The sequence below is a fragment of the Dipodomys ordii genome, unplaced genomic scaffold (assembly GCF_000151885.1).
Source record: "Dipodomys ordii isolate 6190 unplaced genomic scaffold, Dord_2.0 Scaffold164, whole genome shotgun sequence".
In the NCBI taxonomy this organism is placed as follows: Eukaryota; Metazoa; Chordata; class Mammalia; order Rodentia; family Heteromyidae; genus Dipodomys; species Dipodomys ordii.
In genome coordinates this window covers 2436271-2453920 of record NW_012267380.1, presented here as the reverse complement: position 1 = coordinate 2453920, position 17650 = coordinate 2436271, and the positions used below count along the sequence as shown (strand labels likewise).

The following is a 17650-nucleotide window of genomic DNA, read 5'->3' as shown; positions in this document are numbered from 1 at the left end:
TTGCACCCCTTTGTTTGGGTCTGTGCCATGGATTATGGGGTGTCCCCTCTTGCCTCTGTGACGCCTCGGGGTGTTGAGATCCTACCTGTGCCGCAGAGCCGTGTTTCCTCCCTCTCCCCATATTCTCAAGTGGGTCTGGCTAGTTATTATTATAAAAAAATTACAATCGGCCCCAGGGCCTTGGCTTCCAGAAACACGTACCCAGGCATTCCCGTGGATGGAAATTTCCATGAGGAAGACGCACGGCACATGAGCACAGGGTCTGTCACCCAGGGAGGTTTATCTCCTACAACATAAAGCATGCACAAAGGCAAGGGCGGGGAGGGTGAGAAAAGGGAGCAGACCCCGCTGTTAGAGACTGTTAGAGAAGGGGATGCAGAACCTCCTACCCCCACCCCAGAGAGTGGGGAGGGCGCCATGGAGGGAATGAAGGGTTTACGGCAGACAAAAATCTGGCCATAGCTTGCACCAGCTGGGTAGGGGGGGTGGGGCGTATCTTACTTTTCTAAAGCTGCAGTCTATAAATTTAGTTTTTGAAATATATTGAAAGAGATGGACAGGCCCAATGTCGAGTATCGTGCAAGCATCATAAATAAAACATTTCTTTCTAATCCTTGGAACTTTGCTTGATGCATTTTAAAAGATCTGTATTTTGAAATCCCTGAGCTATAGATTCACAAGGAAATGGAATTTCACTACGATGCTCTACACATATATGGGCCTGTGTGTTTTTCTACAGTGCAGATACGTTCTTTAAAAAGGAATTATTCACAGCCTGCCTCACAAAGAATCAGCTCTGGCGTCTCTGCTCTGAAGATTGGCAAAATTGTGGATTGTCTGAATAGTTCATGTAAGGCCTTCTATTCCATCCATGACCCAGGTTCCTCTTTGCAAAAATTAAAAAAAAATAAAAATAAAGTGTGCTGAAGAAATGTACTGCAAGCTTCATGCTAATTTCAGGGGAGAAAGTTGTCAAGGAAAATTCTGCTGTTAAAAAAAGCAAAAACCTGGCTGGGAAGGTGGCTCAGTGGTAGAGTGCTTGCCTTGTATGCATGAGGCCCTGCGTTTGATTCTGTGTAAACAGAAAAACCTGGAATTGGTGCTGTGGCTCAAGTGGTAGAGCGCTAGCCTTGAGCTGAAGAGCTGAGGGACAGAGCCCAGAGTGCAGGCCCCACGACCAACAAAAACAAAACCAACCCCCCCAAAAAAAAACTACCATGGAAGCTAGGTATGGTGGAGCCCATGCTTGTAATCCCAGCCTTTGGGAGGCTAACGCAGGAGGATTGTGAATTTGAGGTTATATAGAAAGAACCTATCTCAAAACAACAATAACAACAAACAAATACCTACCTTGGCATCCTGAAGTCCAATTCGAGCGTTCTTTGGCCGTTGCACAGCTGTGGCGGCCGTGGCAGTGGCCCCATCCTGCCGGCACCTGAGGCTCTGGGTGAGTGCATGGCTTTCTCCCTCGTTCAACTGCTGGGAATGCCTGAGGCGATCATCTTTATTACAGCAATCCTGGCTCCCATCTCCGGATCCTTTGTGCCGAGAGTTTGGGACAATCAATTCCCAAAGTTCTCTCCACACGACCACAGTGTTTCATCCATATTTTATGAATTCTTACAAATCCAGCCAATTTCCTTGACCAAGACTAAATTAATTGACCTGGATTGAATGTTAGCTATCAAGTGGGCCCAAAGGATCATTTTTCTCAATGTCTGCCTTCAGAGAAAAAAAAAAAAAAAACAACCCAGATCGAACCAGCTTCCTGCTGGTTCATGGGGCCTGCAGCTGGGTGTCGAGATTAGAACTGTGGTCCAGTTCTCTGTGCATAAGCGGTGGGCAGCCCAGCTGCGGGGTTGATGCCAGTGTGGTTGCTGGCACCATCCCTCTCTTTTCCTGTTCTTTTTTTGAAGACAAGGTCTTGCTGTGTTGCCCAGGCTGTCTGGAACTTTCCATCCTCCCTCGTTAGCCTCCCCAGTGTGGGATTACAGGTGGGCTCTGCTATACTCAGCTTACTACTATTTTAAAGAGTAATCCCAGTAAGGCAGTTATCTTGAATGCAGAGCAAGATGTCTGCCCAGTCATTCCGTGTTTTTTGGAAATGGAAATCTGAATACTGTGGGCAGAGGAGAGCGGCGCTGTGGGCAGAGAGAGGGGCCGGCCTCCCTAGGATTGAGTCCTCCCGGGTCTCTCTGACCCCCTTCCCCTCCCCTCGGGCCTTTTGGATCCGTGCTCGAGTGTACGCACTGAGTGTCATGCTGCACTTGCTACTGGTCCTCCCTCCCCCTGGCCACACCCTCTTCCCAGTCTTCATCGAGCTCAACTATTGGTTAATTGTTCAAAGGAAATTGTGGCATAGGAGCCCACCCTTTGCACTCCACCCTTTGGTTGGTTTCATCGTGTGTATGTGCGCGTGGCCCTGTGCATTTTTGTATATGTTTATATTTTAGGTCTAACTCCTACCTAGGAGAGAAAACATGTACCCTTTGTCTCTCTAGCCTGACTTCGTTCACTCAGCATAATTTTTTCAAAATCCATCTATTTCTCTGCAAATGATACAACATTATTTCCTGGCGGATGAGTAAAACTCCATTGTACATGCACACGCATGCATATATACACAGATACGCATGAATACATACACTCGTGTATCTGTGAATCTCATGTGTTCTCGATCACTCCTGTTTTAGGGCACCTGGGCTCTTTCCGTACTTGGCTGTGGTGAATAGTGCGGCAATGAGTGTGGCTTTTCTGTTGGATATGCCATTTGAATTATATTTGTCCTGTACCATAGCCTTCCTTTTCATTTTATTAATCCTTTCCATTGCTGTGTAGGGTCTTTAAGTTGCATGTAATTCTGAGCTGGGTTTAATGTGTGGTGTAAGACTTTACTACTTGAGCCACAGCTCCATTTCAGGCTTTGTGGTGGTTAAATGGAGATAAGGGTCTCATGGACTTCTTTTACCCAGGCTTCTAACTGTTTGTCCTCAGATCTCAGCCTCCTGAGTGGCTTGCTTGGCTTACAGGCATAAGCTGCTGGGCCTGGCACTCAGTGGTGCTTTTTGTCCAGCCCTTGTCTGTGTTAGTTGACTCCTGATCTCTGCAAAACCCTGCTGAGACCTAACTCTGAGCCATACCCATCATGTTAGATGGCAAAGGGCATATTGTAAATGCGGCCAGGAGGTTCCTATGAACCCGGTGTGACCACAAGAGTCCTTACTGGGGGAGGCTGGAAGCAAGGAAGGAAGGAAGGAAGGCCAGCCGGAAGGAAGAAGATGTGGCACAGTGTGCTGGCTTTGAAGGAGGAGGAAGAGCCCAGAGAAGCTTCTGGAAGCTGGAGTGATGAGGCATAGATTCTGTGTCACAGCCTTCAGATAGAGCTGCCCTCCCAGTGCTTTGATTGTAGCTCCTTGAGCTTGACTTCTGGAGTGGAGAGGGTGAATCTGGTGGGCTTCGGCCCCCAGGCATGAGGAACCTGGTTGCAGCAGTCAGGAGCTGGAATCGCTCACACCTGCATCCCAGCAGGCTCTGGTAGAGAACAGCACTGTCCTGGAGGGCATGCATGCACTTCCAGAGTGGGAACCCAAAGTGAAGCCATTTTGATCTGTTCAGGCCACCGTCACAGCAAACAGCCAACTGTGAGGCAAGAGCGTGGTTCTGGAGGTGGAGTCTGAGTTCAGGGCATCTGCAGGCAGTGTCTGGGGAACTCTCTCTTCCTGGTTTGAGGGTCACCACACGCAGTGCTCAGCCTCTCGTCTGGGCAGGCAGGGGAGCGGCGGTGTGGGAACTGTCGTGTCTCCTCTGCCTCCCGCTTCTCCTTTTCATTTTAAAGTGCTAATTAGAATGTTTGACTACTTTCCACAATAATAAATACACTCTATGGGTCATGCACAGTCTTAAATGATGAAATTAAATGATATTTTTGAAAAGCAGCTGGATTTCATAAATATTTTCAGAGCTGTAGACTATAATTTCTGTGAGCAGCTCATTGGGTGTTTTGATGTAGTCTTTGCAGAGTGAAATGCATAACTCAGTAAATACAGAAAAGATCCGACTTTAAAAAATTGTAATCTGCCGGGTGTCGGTGGCTCATGCCTGTCCTCCTAGCTACTCAGGAGGCTGAGATCTGAGGGCTGAGGTTCAAAGTCCGAGTAGGAAAGTCCATTAGACTCTTATCTCTATTTAACTACTCAGAAAAAGCCAGAAGAGGTGCTGTGGTTCAAGTGGTAGAGCACTAGACTTGAGCACAAAGAAGCTCAGGGAAAGTATCCAGGCCGAGTTCAAGCCCCAGGCTGGGGGAGAAGGTAATCCATCCATCCTTCCTTCCTTCCTACATTCCCTCCCTCCTACATTCCCTCCCTCCCTCCTTCCCCCCTTCACTTTCTGTTTCTGTCTTGAGACAGGATCTGTGCAAAGAGATCTTTATGTGGTTATGAGCTCACAGTTCTGTCTCTCCTCCTCGGTACTGGGGTTATGGATCTATACCGACACACCCAGCTGTGACAGTTGATGGTGGTGGTGTTTTTTGTGCTCCTGGGTTAGAAGCCAGGCCTTGGCCCTGCAGGGTGAGTGCTCTACCTCTGAGCTGCGTGGCCACTCCTGAATCTCAGATGCTGGGGCATCCACATAGTCTGGAGGGGGTCAGGATCTTGTCCTGAGCCCGAGTTTCTTTCCACTCCCTCAAGTAGATGGAGAAGTTTGGCCTGAAGCTTTGATTTTAGCTTCCAGCTTCACGCTTTACTCCAGCCCTGTTCTGGGAGTTGCCTGGAGTCCCATGCGCTGTGTATGCGCTGTGTGTGCTTCCCCAGGAGTCTGCTGGAGGTCCTTGTAATGGGCGTGAGCTGCGTGTCCCGTGTATGTGAGGCGTGAGCTGCCTGTGCTGCGTGTGCCTCTCCGGGGGTCTGCCGGGCCACAGTCCTGTCCATGTGCCGGCATGACTGGGGGTCCCGGGCTTCCGAGGGCATCTCAAGGTCATGTTACAGGAGCCCATGTGCACTGGGAAGAGCACTGGGACTCAGAGCCTGGGTTGTTAGGATGGTGCTGCCCTGCGGGCACCTGGCAGGTGCTTTGAAGCATCCTTCAGAGGTCGCCTTTCCCACTGCCTCCGGGGGAGCTGTGATCCCCAGACTCACATCCTCATTTGGGAAGAGGAAGAATGCCCAGGTGGTCTGCAGCCCCTCCCCCAGCGCACCCCGGCTGAGCTGAAATACTGAGGACAGGACACTGGGCAGGGTGGGTGCAGGGGGCAACCCTTACTTACAGCAGCACAGAGCCAGCTACTGGTGGCTCCTACCTCTAATCCCAGCTACTCAGGTGGCTGAAATCTGAGGATTGAGGTTCAAAGCCAAATCAGGAAAGACTATGAGACTCTTACCTCCCATTCACCCAGAAGTGGAGCCGTGGCTCGAGTGGTAGAATGCCAGCCTTGAGCAAAAATTCTTAGGGACAGCATCCAGGCCCTGAGTTCAAGCCCCAGTTAAGTGTTCCCCCCAAAAAACCCCAGTAAACTAGAGCTACCATATAATAAGGGGACTCTTCAGTTAAGACGCATCTGGCCGGAGCCCATGGCTTCAGGATGAGGTCAGAGCCCGCCCCTGTGTGCCAGGCTCTTGCAAAACTAGGCTGTTGGACACTTTCTACCCAGCTCTGCCCTCTGCTCAAGCAGGACACCGGCTGTTTATGATGGACATGACTTTCTTAAGCCTTCAACCACTCACTGCCTCATGGCCCTTTCCCAAGGACCTCCCGGTGTAGCCCAGGCTGGACTTGAACTCTTGGTCCCACTCTCTGGGCCTCTCGAGTGCTGGGATCAGGTGTGCGCCCCTGGGTTCTATGGAGAGGCATTTTTTGGGTGAATGCATGAGCAGAGCTGGGGCAGAATGGGGTTCAGATGCGAATGTGATTGGACTCTGAGCCCACCTGGACACTGGGGTGCCATGGGCGAGGCCTAGGTCCAGGAGGAACTGTGGGGGTTCGTGGTGGATGGCGAGCCTTGGGAGGTGTGTTTGGTGGCATGCAGAATGGCGAGACGTTTGGTGTGAACAGCCCTGACTGGCTGTCTGTGCTAGGCTAACAAAGTCAAGTCTCTACTTGCTTTCCATTCAGTGCCGTGGGGTGCGGAGGGGCACAGAGGGGTGTGGGGTTAGGGGTGCTGGCCACAGGCCTGCTGCACTGCGTGTGCACCTTATCAGGCCTGGTCTTGTAAAACCAATTTCCATGTGGAAATGGCTTTTCTCCCCATCCAAATTGCTTTCTATGCTGTTGAATGGGGTGGCGGCCTTCTCTCTAACATCAGTGAACCTCCTCTCAGCTGGTGCTAAACGTGCACCCCGCTGTCCTGGGCAGGGGTGGGGGTGGGGAGGAGGAGCGAGGCTCACTGCGGATGCTGATCAGCATCCAGGCTGGAGAAAAGAGTTTCCACAGGAATGGAGAGAAGCAGCAGGACTTTTGGGTGGTGTGGAGCCGGGGAAGGAGGGGTGTCGTCCTCCAGTGTTGGCACAGTCTTTGCCGTGGTGGTGGTGTTTTCAAAATAATGTCCTCTGATTCCTCCGCGGCCCACACACAGGGAGAGGCTTGTGGAGAAAGAGGAGTGTGGTGTCCCAATGCTGTCTGTCCTGGGCCGGCCTGTTCACATGCGTCGTTGTCCCCTGTCTGTGCGTGTTCTCCTTGTTACAGCCAGCATCGGCATGCGATGTATGTATGTATGTATGTGTGTGTGTGCACATATGCGTGTGCTGGTCCTGGGGCTTGGACTCAGGGCCTGGCACTCTCTCTGAAAAGCTCATCACTGGAGCCACAGCTCCACTTCCGGTTTTCTGGTGGTTAATTGGAGACAAGAGTCTCTGCCCTGGTGAGTTTAGAACCTGGATCCTCAGGTCTCAGCTTGCTGAGTAGCTGGGATTATAGGCATGAGCCATCTGTGCCCGGCTGCCAGCCTGTGGGGCTTATTTGACTAGAGCATGCAGCTTCTGCATGTCTGGTACATTTCCCACAGGTCTAGGGGGTATAGGGTGCCCGACCCCCCACCCCTGCCCCCGCCCCTGCCCTCCCTGCCCTCCTGTGCAGACGAGGCCGAGCAGAGGGCTGCACACTGTTCCGTGCCACATTCTCCTGTCCACTTAATTTTTTGGGTGGTGCTGGGGTTGGATTCTGTGCCCCCCCCCCCGCTGCAGCACCTGGCCCTCCCCCGCCCCTCCCCCACCCCCTTCCCCCTCATCTTTTCTGGTTTGAGTTTGTTCTTCTGGGTCTCGGCTTTGTCGAGGCCAGCCTCACACCACAATCCTCCTATGAGGTATGAACCACCATGCCCAGCATTTTTTTGAGATAGGGTCTTGTTAACTTTTGCTGGGGATGAACTCAAATTAGGATACTCCTCTCTCTGCTTCCCTAGTAGCAGGGATTACAAGCATCTATCACCATCCCTGGCACTCCATCTCATTTTTAAGCAAACCCCTGACATTATTCCATTGCATCTGTAGATTTTAGTATGTATCCGCACATATACGAAGACTTACAAGTACCAGTGTTGCTCTTAACAGGGATAACAATCATTCCTCAGTACGTTAAATCTGATTGTGTTTGCGTGTGCATCTGGGCTCGCCTGACACACTTCTAGACTGCCCAGCGGCCCTTCAGAGCACGCTCTATAGGCTGTGTCAGCCTCGGGTGTGATTTGTCTGTTGTGTGTGCAGGTGTGAGCTGAGCGTGTGCTGGATGAGCATCATTAGCTGGAATCCCAGATCTGCTCCCCCCCCTCCTCATCCCCCGTCCTGAGGATCTGTGTGTCTGTCTGTGTGTCTGGTGAGAGTGGGTTCCAGCTTCGTGTCATGTGCCAGAGGCCCAGATGCAGAACAACGGCTGCGGCTGATGGCAGGTTTGTTTCTGGGGCCAGTGCAGATATTAGCCCTGGAAATGGTTTTTTGGAGGTGCAGGCCGATTCTGGTGGGAGCAGCATGTGGGACAAGGTGAGCCCCCCACATCCTGTTAGGGTTCCCGTCCCTGCACCCACCCAGCGGACCCCTGCCATGCCAGGCTGTGCTGCCCACCGGACGCTCACAGCCATGGGTAGGCAAGGTCAACTAGAGAGGAAGGGTGAAATCTAGGGAACTTGACCTTGGTGACCAGAGGAGAACTGGGCTATCCACGGAGGGGCCACTCTCCTCCCTCCCTCCCTCACCTTCTTTCCCTCTCCCTCCTTTCCTCCCTCTCCCCTCCCTTCCTCCCTCTCCCTCCTTTCTTCTCCCCTCCCTCCCTTCCTTCTCTTCTCCCTCTTTCCCTCTCTCTCACCTCTCCTCTCTTCCCTCCCCTCTGCTTCCTCCCTTCTCCCTTCTCTTCTTTCTCTATTCCCTCTCCCCTCTCCCTCCTTCACTGTTCCCTCTCTCCCCCTCCTTCCCTCCTCCCTCTCCTCTGTCTCCTCACTTTTCTCCCCTCCCTCTCCCCTCTCCCATTTCCCTCTCCTCCTCTCTCTGTTCATTTTTGCCTCTGCTTTCTTTCTAGAGCCTGGACTTTGTTCTTCTGGCCTGCATATCCGTGCTAAATCCACAAAATGGTTATTTTTTTCCTCACATGATGATTTTCCCCTGGTCTCTGATTATTAACTTTTACAGTTGAGGAACAATAAATTGACTGAAAAATTAACTGTATTGATTATAACCATTGATGCTCACGGGTAAATTCCACTCAATTAGCTGCTCTGGCTGCCCAGTGTGGCCTGCCTACTGCACCTGCTGCTTGGTGTCCCTGTCCCCCTTCACCAGGCCAGCAGTGAACAGCTTCCCCCCTTCCCCCTCCCTCTCCCTCCTTCCCTTCATCCCCTTTCTTTCTACCCACCCTTCCCTCCCTCACCAGCCCCCCCCTCCCCATCTGTCTGCAGGGCTGGCCCTGAGCTCTAGCCCTGGTCATTTGCATAAAGACTGCCTCTTCCTGCCCTCATACATATTCAAATAAACTCCAAGCCCCTCAACCCTGCCAGGGGTGGCCTCCTGTCTGTCCTGGATGGGTTTGCACATCAATTTCTGCTCTCATTTGCCTTGTTCTCTGGCTGTGGGGGAATTTTCTGTGTGCCCTAGCCTACATGGCATGATAAGATCAACTTGGTTTCATCACCAGGCATAGAATCTGTGGGCAGAGCAGCTCAGCTTTGGTTCTGCTCCCATAGGGCGGGTGTTTAGACCGGGTCTTGCTGTGCTGTCCAGGCTGGCCTTCAACTTATGGTCCTCTTGCATCTGTCTCCTGAATGACAGGATTGCAGGCATGCACCACCACGCTTCTCTTGTTCTTAAAGACTTGGATAGGCCTCAACTTTCTGGCTGCCTTGTGCCTGCCTAGTTTAACACAAAAAGGGTTATGGTGTTCATGATTTGTAATGGTATAATGTCTGTAAGGTTTGGGGAAAGGAGACCACCATGTGGTTCTGGAAGAAGAGAGTTTATGGGAGGGGAGGGGGAAGCAAACTGCTGGCCCACATGAGATGGAGGTATGCAGGGGGAGAGTGGAAGGGGGGAAACTGATTATATAGGGAGAGGGCAGGAGGAAGCATTGCCACAGCGATGCAGACCTGATCTCAGAGCCCAGGAACCTCTCACAGTCAGAGGAGGTGAGATGGGGCAGGTGAGGACATGATCCCAGGGGAAGAGGAAGTGACCTCAGAGCCCAGGAACCTCTCATGATCTGAGGAGGCAGGACAGGGTGGGTGACGACATGACCCCACAGGAAAAGGAAGTGACCTCAGAGCCTGGGGGACTGCCCACCACCCCCAGGTGTGCCAGTTAGCTGGGTTACAGGTACTGGGCTGGTACTTCTAGGGAGAGGGTTATGTGTGTGCACAGAGGGAGACTAAAGGGAAGGGGCCATTTCTCTCGGGCAGACCTAACATTCCAGCATTTTGATAGTTATAGAGGGGCAATGATTCTCTGGCTGCTTCCTGCTGGCAAGGGGCATCAACGTTAGAGGTAGAAGGTGGAGATGTCCTGGGCTCTGGGAGGAGGCAGTAGCAAGAATTCCTTGGTGGCAAACACGCGTATGTGTCCTTGGATGAAATCTGAAAGTCTTACGAACAATTAGAAAAAGGAAAACCATTATTGGAGGGCACACAAACAGCAGAAGGATTCATGGAGGAAAAGAAAATTTGGATGACCTGGCTAGTTCCTGTCTCCTGTGTTCCAAGTGGCTCTGGAGTTGGTGGATCATGTCTCTGACTTCCTAAGAATAACCAGTCAGAAGCTAGGGCTAGATTGGAGTGGTTAAGAATGGATGGGAGGTCTTAATCATTCCCTGTAACTGGACTATGGAGTATGGTTGGAGACCCAGGAAGGAACAGAGGCAAGCTGTCCTGAGTCATTATATAAGTTCCTGTCCAGTTAGAAGAAAGACAAGTATGAAGATTAGATAGGCAGGCTTAGTAACTATTTTCTTTTGACCTCCTTCCTCTGGTTAGTTTTGAAAGGAGAAGCATAGAATGACTCCATTTAGGATCTGACACGCTATCCCCTCTTCTCTCCATGATCTCTCGCACCAGGACTAGCTTTGTCCTGGGGGTCTAGGTACTCATTGCTGGGATGGCATGTCCCAGATGACTGATGGCACATCTCACATTGGAGGGGCAGGGGGACAGATGAATGACTTTTTTGCCATCAAACCTTTTTTATTCTCAATTGAAGCAACAAGGAGATCAATAGAAATAATTTTTAAGCAGGGCTCACCTGGAACTCGTTAAGAAAAGAAGTTAAATATGACCAATAAAAACTTGTAAGAGGGCTGGGAAGGTGGCTCAGTGGTAGAGCACTTGCCTTGCATGCTCGAGGCCCTGGGTTCGATTCCTCAGCACCACATAAGAAAAAAGCCAGAAGTGGCGCTGTGGCTCAAGTGGTAGAGTGCTAGCCTTGAGCTGAAGAGCTGAGGGACAGCGCCCAGGCCCAGAGTTCAGGCCCCACGACTGGACCCCCCCAAAAAAAACTTGTAAGAGTTGTTGATCTCTCTGTGGGTCTGACTAAATGCTGCAGAGGGTAAAATATGTAATGACAAAACTCAATACTGGAAATGATGAGAGTTTTGAAACAGCAACTGATTAAGAATCTAGTTAATTTTTAACTGATGTAGCATTTTGCGATACTAATTAAGATCGAAACCATTGTCAGCTTTGTGTCCAAGTTGGCTTACAGGCATTAGAAGCATTTGTTTGCACCCAAATCCGATGAGCTTTGCGGCTTGACGTTTAAACTGCCCAATCTTTCTTTTGGCCTGCAGAGCCAGTTAAGTCTTGGTTACCTTAGAGCTGCATGTGGTTTGAGTTTAAAACTACTTGAACTTTCTTTTGGCCTGTGGAGCTAGTTAAATCTTGGTTACCTTAGAAAAACTTTAAAACAGTTTTGGTAAAGAGACACATTAGCATACAAATTGACCTTTGAACACTTGCTAGAAGAGTGGGGGTTGCAGGAAAACCCACCACGTGGCCATGATGGTGAATTTTTGGACAAGCCATAGTAGTCAGGAAACTTGGCAGAACTTTATTGAGTGAATAAGTAAGCAAGCAAGCGGACAAGTAGACAAACAGCAGACAGACAAGCAGAAAGGCAGGGGCACACCCTAATTGAGTATGGGTGCTCTAGAGGGTGGGGCAGGTTTAGCTAAGAGAATTCAAGCCCAGGATGGCTAGCCTTCAAGAGGGAACCTAGAAGGAGTCCCCAGGACCTGGTCTGCAGCTCATTCTCAAGGGCACAAGCAGAGTGCGGGAGGGAGGGAGAGGGGGGAGGGAGAGACAGGGAGAGAGTACATTGAACTGCTACAAGACAAGGACAGTTACTTTTCTGGAGGAGATGCCTGGGAGGCTCTTGCCTCAGACAGAGGGAAGGACAAGCGAGGAGAATAAAGAAAGCCTGGACATAGAGAACCTCTGGCCATTCACCCTTGCGTTGGCTGAAACTGTTTTTGGCTGTATGGAGTCCTTCAGCAGGAGGGCATCTAGGGAGTATAATAAGAAACGAGTTAGGGAGGGGGTCTGGTGAGTGCAGAGGAAGAAGCATCAGGTAGAAGGTGGCCCTATCACCCGAAGTCTCTCCAGCTGAGAGTCGAATTCTCGATTCAGGTGTCCCTGAAAGGAGACTTGACAAAAAAGAGGCGTGTATGTGTGTGTGTGTATATGTGTGTGTGTGCGTGTGTGTGTCCCTCTGGCGTGGTACCATATCAAATACATAGCCAGCAATGGCAAAGGCAAGAAATCTAGGGTGGGGTGCATTTGGCTTTCAGCAGTTTGGGTCTGAGGAGGGGCAGCCAGGAAGCAAACTGACCTTAGAGTGGCAGGGGCGGGGAGGGGGTGTCCAGCGATTCCTGACACTGTCCCCTCTTGGGACCCTATGTAAGGTTTGGGAAAGGAGACCACTATGTGGTTCAGGGAGAGAAGAGTTTATCCAGGAGAGAGAAAACTGCTGGCTGCAAGAGATGAGGTGTGTGTGTGTGTGTGTAGTGGGAGAGGGGGAGGAGACTGATGATCTAGGGAGAGGGTAGGGGGAGGCATGGCCTCAGAGGATCTGACCTCAGAACCAGGGAACCTCTTATGGCCCAAGGAGGTGTGATGGGGTGGGTGAGGACTTGACCTTAGAGGAAGAGGAAGTGACCCCAGATCCCGGGAACCTCTCACAGTCTGAGGAGGCATGGCAGGGCCCCAGAGAAAGAGGAAGTGACCTGGGAGCCTGGGGGAGTGCTCACTCCCCCCAGTGTGCCAGTTACCTGGCTACAGACTCTGGGTGGTGACATCTAGGGAAGGCCAGGGGAGCATGGCGGGAGAACAAAGGGAAGGGGCCATGTATCCTCGATGATCTAACAATGTCACCCCCTGATGTGTTCCTGGAGTCTTCTTTCTTAGAAGAGCAGCCAGGGAAAGACTTGGGCTTCATTTTTCAACTGAAGATGTGACTTTGGCCCCAAGGTGATGCAAGGGCCAGGATCATGAGTTGTGCAGTCGCTCAGGCTCAGGGAGGGGCCAGCCTGAGGCAGTGGTCACGAGCACTGGGCCTTTCCCTTCCCCACCTCCATTCCCAGTCTTCCTTCCCTGCCTCCACTGCACAGCCTCCCTTCCTGCCTCCACTGTAAGCCTCCAGTACACAGCCTCCCTTCCTCGCCTCCAGTCACAGCCTCTCTTCCCTGCTTCCACTCCACAGCCTCCTTTCCCTGTCTCCATGTGCACAGCCTCCAGTCCATGGCCTCGAGTGCCCAGCCTCCCTTCCCCCTGCTCTGTCCCCTCACCCCAGCCCCCCTGACTTTGACTGACTCTCAGCCCGTCCCTGCTCTGAAGTCTTAGTCCACCTCCAGGGTTTTTCACGGTGAGTTTCTGCTCTCCTTAACTCCAGAGAGTCTTTCATTCCCTCTGAGTAAATCTTCAGTTCTTTAAGCTTTCTTAAGCTTTCTAAAATCCTTTGCTGAAAAAAGACTTCTGATAACAGAAGCATGGATGCAGGACCGGCCTCAGGGCCAGGGTCCCTCCCTTGGGGACCTCAGGTCTCTTAGGCCCCCCTCCTGGGGGCCGGGGTCCCTCCCTTGGGGACCTTGGAGCAGGCAGAAGCACAGTGAGTTGGCATTTATGGCAGTGGTCCTGGAGGGCAGATTCACCAGTCCTTTGAAACTGTGCCAGCAGACAAAGCCAGGTTGCTGAATGGAGTGTGTCATGTGAGGCTGCACTGTGCACGCCCTCCCTCTCCACCTTCCCTCCCCTGCCACCAGCCCTTGCTGCCCTTGGTTTGGTTCTCCTTCCTCTTCCTGTGGCCCTACCTCTGGGGCCCCTCTTAGTTCTCATCTGGGGTCTCCGGCCACTCAGATCAGTTAGAGGTCCTTTAAAAACGTGTACGCAGGGGCTGGGAAGGTAGCTCAGCGGTAGAGTGCATGTCTTGCAAGCATGAGGCCCTGGGTTTGATTCCTCAGCACCACATAAACAGAAAAAGTCGGAAGTGGCGCTCTGGCTCCAGTGGTAGAGCACTAGCCTTGAGCTGAAGAGCTGAGGGACAGCGCCCAGGCCCAGAGTTCAGGCCCCATGACCGGCAAAAAAAAAAAAAAACATGTACGCAGCCAGGTGCTGGTGGCTCACACCTGTAATCCTAGCTACTCATGAGGCTGAGATCTGAGGATCATGGTTCAAAGCCAGCCTGGGCAGGAAAGTCCATGAGACTCTTATGAACCAATAGTGGTGCTGTAGCTTAAGTAGTAGAGAGCTCGCCTTGAGCTGAAGAGCTGAGGGACAGCACCCAGAGTTTAAGCCCAAGGACCTACCAAAAAAAAAGTATGCAAAAAAGGCATGCCCCCCCCCAATAAAACCCCACAAATAGCAAAACTGAAACAAAAGGAAGGCAGCTACTCAAGAATGATCACACTAGTTTTAGTCACCTTGCTGTCAGGGTTTTTTATTTAAAAATGGATCTGGTTCTTCTTTTTAATTTAAAATCACCAAGACCCCCCCATCCCCCACGTGGCCTACAGCAAGTGCCACTGACCTCAGCCTCCAAAGCCAGAGTGTTCATGTGGGCCAGAGTCTACACCATGCGGGTCCATCCACACGTGCGGTGTGCACAGAACTAGACAGCAAGCAACCCATACAGTGTGTAGAGGAATGGCCATGCTCCAATAAAACTTTATTTAGAAAAAGGCGGTGGCCGGAGGTGGACACACACATGCTCCACTAATTCCTGGCTTGCCTGGTGGAGGCCAGAGGGCAGAGCCTTGGCCAGCTGATCCCAGCTCGCTGCATCCCATCATGCCACGCTCTGGTTCTTTGAACTTCGCCACCCCTGGTCCCTCTTCAGCCATGTTGTCTGTCTCCTCTCAATAAAGACCTCCAGGGCTGCGCCTTACATTTTCTGGGCTAGGTTTTTAATAATTGTCTCGCTGAACTTCATCTCTCCAGTTTTGTGGCTTCTCTGTGATCTCTATCAACAGAACCCATCATCTTTTTCATTAACGGACCCGTCGCCTATTAAAACAAGAATAAAACTCGCATTATTCCTACGGATACACTTCAGTGGAGAATAAATGGGTTTTGAATCTTCCAGTGGAGAATTAATAGATTTTGAATCCTCAGTGGAGAATAAATGAATTTTGTGTCTAACAGGGATGGAGTTAGTAGAAATTACTGTTATTCATTACTGCTTTTCCTTTGGCAGTGGTGGTGACACGGATCTCAGGGCCCTGTGCTCTACCACTTGAGCAAGGCTCCAGGCCCTTTTTACCTTAAGTTTATCTCTCAGATGTCATCTCATGTGTTTGTCCAGGCTGGCATCCAAACCCAATCCTCCTACCTCTGCCTCCTGAGTAGTTGGGTGGGATGGCGGGCATATGCTATGCTGCCCAGCCCCCTCAGTACTAATTTTAAGTAGCAAACTGTACTGTACGTTTCTGCGGATCTTCAAAGCTAGATTATTAGTCAACTGACACTGACTTGGGCTGGCGTCTGAACTTCAGCCGACGCGTGGGAAAGGAATCTGTCATGCTGAGAAAGGAGTCACGTGTCTCAAGAGACTGAAAAGTACACTTGAGCAAAAGACCAAGAGCACAGCAGGCTCACGTCACGGAAGCACAAGGGGCTTCACAAAAGGCAGGATAAGCACAGGGTATTGCAGGCATCACGTTTCTGAAGGCTGGATCTGCATCTCCTCTCTGAGTGTCCCTCGTGGGCTGCAGCCAGGAGAGGGCATGCCTACCTCCCTACCCCCTGCTGGTTTTCTGGGCACCTTGTGCTGCTGTTAAGAGTAAAATGAGAAGCTCACACATCTGTGTCTCCGGCCTGCAAGACCCTCTCCTGCTGCTAAGCCTGGGGTGTGCTGGGGTCTCCTTGACCTAGAAAGACGGAGCCTCTGCTATGCTCTCTCAGCATGGCTTCCTAGACTAGTACCTTGGTTTTCTTCCTTGTCTGCTGTTCTAAAAGAAAACCAAGTTAGTATCTACTTCTACAGACAGTCTCTGTCTCCATCTCTCTGTCTGTCTCGCTCTCTCCTGGAAGCCGGACACTGACATTTCTATGCAAACACAAGGCACTTACCCTGGGGGGCCCACAGTTAGGACACAGAGACTGAAGCCCGATCTGTTGGCCACACAGGACCCCAGCCGTGGATGTGGCCTGATCTGGCATGTTCTCCTCTGTCCCAGCCCCGAAGCAAACTTGCAGCTGTTAGAAAGAGATCAAACCTCACTGTGTCTCAGATGGGGAGCATGAGGTTGTCCCCCCCCATATGGACTGGGCCATCCAGGGAGGCACAGGCTCACAGAGTTTGTGGGGAATCTGCTCTGTGTCCTGCAGGGCCCTGAAGCTGGCTTGCGTGGGGCCATGGTGGCCGGGCAGTGGCTTCCAGCTTTCTCAGGGCACTGGGACTGGCTAGGAAGACATAGGACACTTCGCAGACTCTTAGGCATGCTTTGTGACTGGGCCAAACCTGAAATGAAGACAGATGTCCCCATGGGCGTGGGCTGCCACGTGTTCTTACTCCACTGATGGGGGAGGAAGGAGTCCAGGCAGCAGGTGAACGGTGAGGGAGAATTGGGGCCTCCTGTCCTCCTCTTAAAGACCTCTGGTGTCTGCCACTGCAGGGGGTGGAGCGGCTTGAAGGCCAGAGGACCCCAGCGGCCAGCTCAGGTTCTTCTCACACACTGGCACATGGACACTTCTGGCTCTGCCCACCCCCCCCCATCCACAGGCACATGTGGGCCTGCGGCTCCATCCCACACGTGCCCACACACTCAGGGTTTGGTGTGCAAGCGCCCCGACAGTACTTTGCTGTAAATGTGAGATGCTGGTGCCACCAGACCCTTGCCTGCTAGGTGCCTTCCGGTGTCATGGTGGAGACACATTTCCGTGGGGGCCACTTCTGGGGCAGCAACGGGGCAGTGGGGAGCCAAGGATGTTCTTGTGGAGTTCGTGTCCTTGATCTGCCCTTCCAGGGATGGGAGGTTGTTCAGGTGGGAGGGAGAGCAGAAGAATCTTGGGGAGAAACACAACAAGAATGAAGACAAGAGTCTGGATCCCTGGAACACGTAAACATTACCTTGGAAAGATGGTTTCAGGGATGTGATGGAGGCTTTTGAGATGGGGGGCCACTGTCGTGGGTGCACAGTGGTCCCCAAGGCCCCACAAGAGGGAGGGAGGGAAGTTCAGGCAGAAGAGGGAAAGTAGAGACTGGAGCGGAAGGGCAGGGATGAGGCCAAGGAATGGGAAGTTGCCAGAAGCTGTCTCAGGAAAGAACACATGCCCCAGCCTAGGCTCCCTAGGGTGCCTACCTTGATGTAGCCATGGGACTCTGAACCGAGGTGGGCCGCTGGGCCTTTGGGTCCGGTAACAGGTCCTGAGCAAGTCACTGGAGCAACGCCAGGACTTGGAATGGATGACAGGGCCACATGGCTGGGGCTCCTGGGGGGACTTAGAGTCAGGGTGTGGACGGGCAGAGCCAAGAGGCTGGGGCTCCTGGGAGGAGTGCAGGAAGGGTTCCTGGTGGTACCTGATGGGTTGTTTTCGACCCATGACATGGAATGCTATGCCAGGCAGGGGGCCCTGGCAGCCACCACACCTGGGCCTGTGTGGGGCGGTGGGGGTGGGCAGGCAAAGCCATGGAAGGTCAGGGGAGCTTCCCTCAAGCTCTGGCCTCTGCTGCCCCTCAGCCCCTGCATGGAGTCTGGT

General features: G+C 52.0%; 1 protein-coding gene across 3 annotated transcripts in view; it reads left to right on the top strand.

The window, feature by feature from the left end:
• Caln1 (calneuron 1) overlaps positions 1-17650 on the top strand; it is a 148321-nt gene that overhangs the window by 69349 nt on the left and 61322 nt on the right. The window lies entirely within an intron of this gene.